Source organism: Neopsephotus bourkii, unplaced genomic scaffold, assembly GCF_033783945.1.
Source record: "Neopsephotus bourkii isolate Nb327-2 ecotype Australia unplaced genomic scaffold, CSIRO-AGI_Nbou_v1 NB_1825, whole genome shotgun sequence".
Taxonomy (NCBI): Eukaryota; Metazoa; Chordata; class Aves; order Psittaciformes; family Psittacidae; genus Neopsephotus; species Neopsephotus bourkii.
This window is the reverse complement of record NW_026902298.1, coordinates 11,497,925-11,503,924: the sequence shown is the minus strand read 5'-3', so window position 1 is coordinate 11,503,924 and position 6,000 is coordinate 11,497,925.

Genomic DNA, 6,000 nt, shown 5'->3' with positions numbered 1-6,000 from the left:
TAATGAGAAGCAGATGTAAAGAACTCCTTTTGCTTTGGCTGATAGGAAGCTGAAGTTCAGTCTTCATTAGTTTGTTACATTGGTAACCAGAGCTCCTCCCATACAGTTCTGAGCAACCTCTGTATCTAGTCATAATTCAGAAGAAAGACAGGAGGAAGTCACAAGAGGACATTGCTGCTGCCACACATCATAAATGACAGGGGAGACAGCAGAAGTTAAGACAATAAAAACAAGTGAACAAGATCAGATCACTGTGCAGAGCCTGGAGCTGGGTCACTCCAGGTGTGCAGCAAGGAGGGATGGAAGGGCCCTCTGAAGTTCTGCCATGCAGTTTTGCATATCCATTCCTTGAGCCAGGAGATTTATCACATGGTTTAATTCATTTTCCTGACTGCCAGAAAGAACTGGGTATTTTTCAAATCTAATTAATAGACCAAAGCCTCACATCACCTGATAACACATTATTAGAAGTTGTCTCTTAAATGCAAATTTCCTCGTCAATGCTCTGTCTGCATTGTCTGCTTTAATATTCCAGCAGAATAATGTTTTTATCTATCCAAGTAATTTGATCACACAGCTGTAACTTGCACCCTTTCTCCTGTTTGCCTTTTCTTACACTGCCTTTTGTCATTTCTCATTCTTAGCCACACTGCCCTTGATCTGCTAGGTATTTTGTCACTGCTCTTTCTTACTAATTTTAATACTATGTTTATCACATCCTTAGTAAGGGTTCCTTAGTTTCACCTTCATTCTATGGCAGAGAATGAGCACTTCTTTCACTCTGTAATCAAAGTCCCTCTTGGCATAAGATTAAATTACAAAGGTAGAGAAAACAAAAATCTGTTAGTGCTTAAGCACAGATTTTTCCCTAGCTCTGTATCTGTAACAGGTACCATCAGAAGCAACAGGAATATCAGTTCAATGATATTTCCATAATGCGAAACATATAGAGGGCACTTTCCCCAGCTAAAGCATTAGAGTGTATGAACCTCAAGGAAAATAAAGTTCAGGAGAGTGAAAGGCCATGTGATTGTCTAAGGGTGTAGTGGAGCATCACTCTGATGCTCAGTTTCTCAGACAATTATGCAGACAATTCCTAGTGAACAAGCAGTTGGCTTAACTAAGGTGTCTATTCACCTTAAGAAAGCTATTACTTTTCAGGAGGATTCATTTATCTTTACATGCTTAAACAGACCAGTTCTTACTACATCAAGAGTCCTAACTTGTTAAGTCACAATAATATGGCACTTACTACGTGACAATTCCTTTTTAAACCTGTTTTGGTTTATGCTGCATTTAGACAGAAACCAGTTTCCGCTGAAGAGCAGTTTCAAATAACTTTATAGCCATGAAATGAAACTATTACACTACACTGTAACAAGCTGAAAAAAAAAGAGTTAAATGATAAAAACCATGTATGCCACTTCCTTTGTATTTATGTTATTTAACAGTTATCTGATGACAGGTATTGTGTCATTCAGGATGCCAGGACTAGTGAACGCACACAATTCATGACTCAGTATTTACTGGTTGAGAGAAGAAAATGAGTTTTCCTGCTTTTCAGTTGACAGTCAGTATAATTAAATCACTGACCTTGATTGAGTGCGAAAAAAATGTTTTGGCTTTTTCAGAAAAGGTCAAAAATCACAAAAATAAGATTTTCTTTTTTATATCCTTACCTTGTCCAAGTTACCAGGCAGCAAAAGCAAACCTTTCATAAAAAAGGTATCATAGCATATGCTTCATACATGAAGACTTAAATGCTAAGTCTAATCAGTCTAGGACTAATTATTTTCAGGTAATTAGTTGATTTGAGTGTAAGAGTATCTTATGCCATAGCACATATTGACCTATTTCCACATTTTAGGTACATTTTTATTTAAATGAAAGATTCAGACTTTAAAAGACAAAATCTCTGGTGTAAATACTGAGATATGGTAAAATTAGTTTGAAACCAGTGTATGTTTGGACTCCTAAACCACTTCTGCAGCAGTGTGATCTCTGCCATTTTACCACCACTCCTCTTCTACCCTTTCAGTGTCAGAATGTTAGAAAGGAGAATCGCAGCTCCAAAGACTCTGCATTGGAGATAACTACATGCATCAGTGAGCCTTAGCCCAAGATGATGGCTAGAGACAAGAATTAGCTGAAGCTTTTACATCCAACTTGATTTTGTCTGATTTGCAGTAGCTGTAGGCTGAAAAGAACTTCACTGTTTTTTGAACTTGATGCATAGGAAAAGTTGGGTTCATGAAGACAAGCTACAAAAGTTAGTTTCAGTATTTGAGTATGAAAATACCCATAGGGTGAGCCAGATGGGACTGGCTGGTCTACAGGTTCCCTGTTCTGATAAAACCTCATGTGAAACCATTATCTAATTGCAAACATCACGCTAATGTATTGTTTTATTTACAAGCACATAACAAAAGTCCTGATGTAGTGCTGCTCTCTAGTGGTTTGCCATTTGTGCAAGTGGGACATGCTTCCAGAGTGAGGAACTCCCCATCACCACTCACAGCCCGTTTGTTCCTTTGATCCCTCTCTGCACGGTACAGACCAGTAACTGCTTCCTGCAGAAAATGCTTGCAAGCCTGAAGAGTCTGTCCTGTAATGTATGCTAGGAAGTAATGCACCAGTTTTAGCCAAAATCATCTCAAGGCTGCTTTAGCATCTGCTACTTGTTGCTTCACTATTCACCTCCACCAGATACTTTCAGATTATACATACAGATGCCACAATAGGTGTCTGATGTGTTCTGATGGCCCATTAGGAAAATGAGCTCTTTACCTGCACTATTTTCCCCTAAAGGATCTTGGGGCCTTAAAATTTCTTTTATTAATGAGTCCTCCTAAAAGCTTTTAGAAAGCTTATACTGCAGAACCCAAACACTCCTCTGGCTCTGTCTTAGCTCCACTTTACAACAGAGGTCACTGCTCCTTTCCCTGGCTTGCCTTGGAAGGGAACCAAGACAAATGGACCAGAGAGAAGCAGCAGGAAAAGGGCTACTCCATAAGCAGGGTTCTAGAAACTGTAAGTGCAGCACAGCCTATTGATGAGGTGTTGAACCACCTTCAGTGCCCATCCAAAAGCTGAAGGCAGAAACAAGGCTACAACATAGGCTTGACATCCAGCAAGAAAACCAAGACCAAAACAAAGGAACATGGTCCTACAACACAGCCCCAATAAGAAGCAAAACGTAATGCCAGAGCTGGGCCAACGGGCAGAGGCCATGGGTAGAGACCCCAGGTGAGGAGCCATTAAGGTCTGTTGGCACCCTCCATCCCTAAAAGCTACAATATGCAAGGCACCAGCCTTCCTCAGTCCCTGTACTGTCTAGTAAACACGACTGCAGCTTAGGTAACTGTCCACTGGGTCACCAGCTGGATCATCATGGGCTTCTTCAGTGGCCTCTAGGAAACTGTATTTAAACTCTGACTAAGCCCCTATACATGATGTTTATCCCTTAGTCTACTTCTTCTATTTTCATTATATATTTCTTCCAACCTTGGGTATGGAAGAAATCCAATCACTCACCTGGATCCTTCTTTTGAGTTTGATTGCATTTTCCCCCAGCTCTGGCACTGCAGTGATTTAAGTGGCACTTACTAAGCTCACTCAGTAGCTGTGCAGTTTCAAACATGAGCTGCCTCTGAACTCCTGGATGAGCATCACCTGCTCCTAACAAGTCAGTACTGTTTTGTTGCACTGATTTGTGCTAAACCCCTTTCTTGTCAGCAATGATATTTTCTCTGAGCCATCCTTCCTGAGCCTGAGATTTCCTCAGATCAACCCCTGTAAGGAATGATCTTATCAGGAACATCCCTGTGCTGTTCCATAGCACATGTCAGCCTAAGGGATGCACAGCTTTTTCTGCAGTAACCTTATTTTTACATCTTGCTTTTCTACTGATTCCAATAATTTTGACAGATTTCCAATTTAAAAAGATGTATCTTTTTACCCATGTTGCCACTTGTCAGAATTTACATTGCTCTTTATTTTCACCAGATGACTTCCACTCTTCATTTCTGCTGCTCCCACATCTAAGCATGACTGCTCTTTCTACATTGTCTACTATGCATTTTATATCATTGTCAGTAATATTTTCTTTAAGTTTCTAAGTTTTTATCCTTTTAGTTGTTCCTTTTAGCTCATTTCTTTGCTTTTAGGGAGTTCCACTTTTTAAAGTGTCACAACTGTGCATTTTTCAGGTCTTTCTGTGTAACCAGAACTTAGACTTCATACAAACATGGAAATGTATGCATAACATAACATAACAATGTGTATGTATTTCCACAGCAGCTGTCAGGGAAAGAAACCTGACACCTCGTAAGAAACAAAACTGGTTCTATACACAAGATACTACTTTGGGGTGAAATTTCTTAATAGAGAAGCATCAGGCAATTGAGTAAGATCCAACATTTCTTTCATAAACCTGTCAGGATGAAGCTTTAGAAATTGAATAGGGTTGATTTCTCTGTGTGTTTGTAGGGACAGCACATGTCTTGGGAATATACACTGCTAGGCTAAAAAATGACATGAAAAATGTACAAGCAGGTAATAATGTTCAGAACTTTCTTAGCATGCCTTATTCAAAGTATTTTGAAAATATAATGAAATACTAAAAATTGGAATGTTTAGCCACATTTCATGAATAAAGAAATTCAGATGCTGGCTCATGAACAAGTGCCCAGGATGTCTCAGTAGCAGAAGGAGAACCAGAAAGCAGGAGTCCCATGCCATCCCTCCCTATGGGGATTGCTACTCTTTCCTGGCAAAAGGGAAAGAGCCTCCAGTCTTCAAATGTTCACTGGCAAGTGCTTACCTCAGTTTTAGATATGAAATTAAGGTAAGGTTTTTAAAGCTGGTTGCTAAAGAGATGCACCTTCAGCAACATTTAGGATGTGTAACAGGTGTGCTAGTTCCCAGAAGTGCTTAATACCTGCAGCTCTCACAGAGGTCAAGGACCTACCCTCAAGAAAAGGAGGTGCCTAGCTTTCCACAGGAGAAGATTTGTTGGAGTCAGTATTTCCATTGTTAATGTCTTTATACTTACTAATAAAGTATTTTCCCTCCAATCCCAAGGACTGCAGGTGGTAGTTGCTGTGATACTGGGTAGTGCAGAGTTACAGAGGAAAGGGGTCTTCTGTACAGCATCTTCTCATGTGATGGAAGAGGGTTGTGCCACCTGTGTAACTGACTAAATAACTGTTGTTTTAGTACTGAGAATTCTGAGTCACAATGCAGTGTGTGCAGTGATGTCTGTCAGCACAAAATGAGCATTATGGATACTTGATAGTATAGGATGGTATATAAGTGTATAGGAGTGAGAGGTGGCAAGGACCTACTAGAGCCATGTAGTCCAGTTTCTACTGGGTCAGGTATTAATCTCTTTGGTTAGCTTTTTTTAACTTCAAATTAATTTCCTTTTCCTAACAGAAATGTGCTATTGTTACAATGCTGTTCTCAAAGTAGATTTTTTGACTCATGCAGGTGATAATGGTGGCTTACTGAAGGTTCATGGGAGAAGCTGCAGTCCAAGGAAACACTGCTAAAGGATTTCTTATGAATATGGATTGTAACAAGAATCTCAGCTTGAGGCTGTGTGAGTAGCACATCATTGTTACTAAAATAGCTATTTTCTGGCCACCTTGCTGACTTTTAGAGCACTGTTTTACCTGAGGGGAAACTACTCTACAATGCTAGAGTGCTAAGGTTTTCTTTCCTGAAGTGAGAAAGGTTGAGGGTACTAAGCCGTGAAGGGCAGTGATGAAAAGGGCAGTCTAGGTTGTCTTAAGTTAAATTTCTGGATTTCCAGTTAGAAAAAAGTAGCTTGTGAGGCCTTTTTCTTGTGTGGTCTGTGTGTGTTCCTATCTTCCACCTCCTACAGAAAAGTTACGTTGCTGAAATGGAGCTGAAGCGCCCAGAATGGAGATGAAAAGGCATAAATGGTCAAAGAGCAAAGTGATTTATGCTTTGCAAGAGGGATGTGTATTTCCAGGT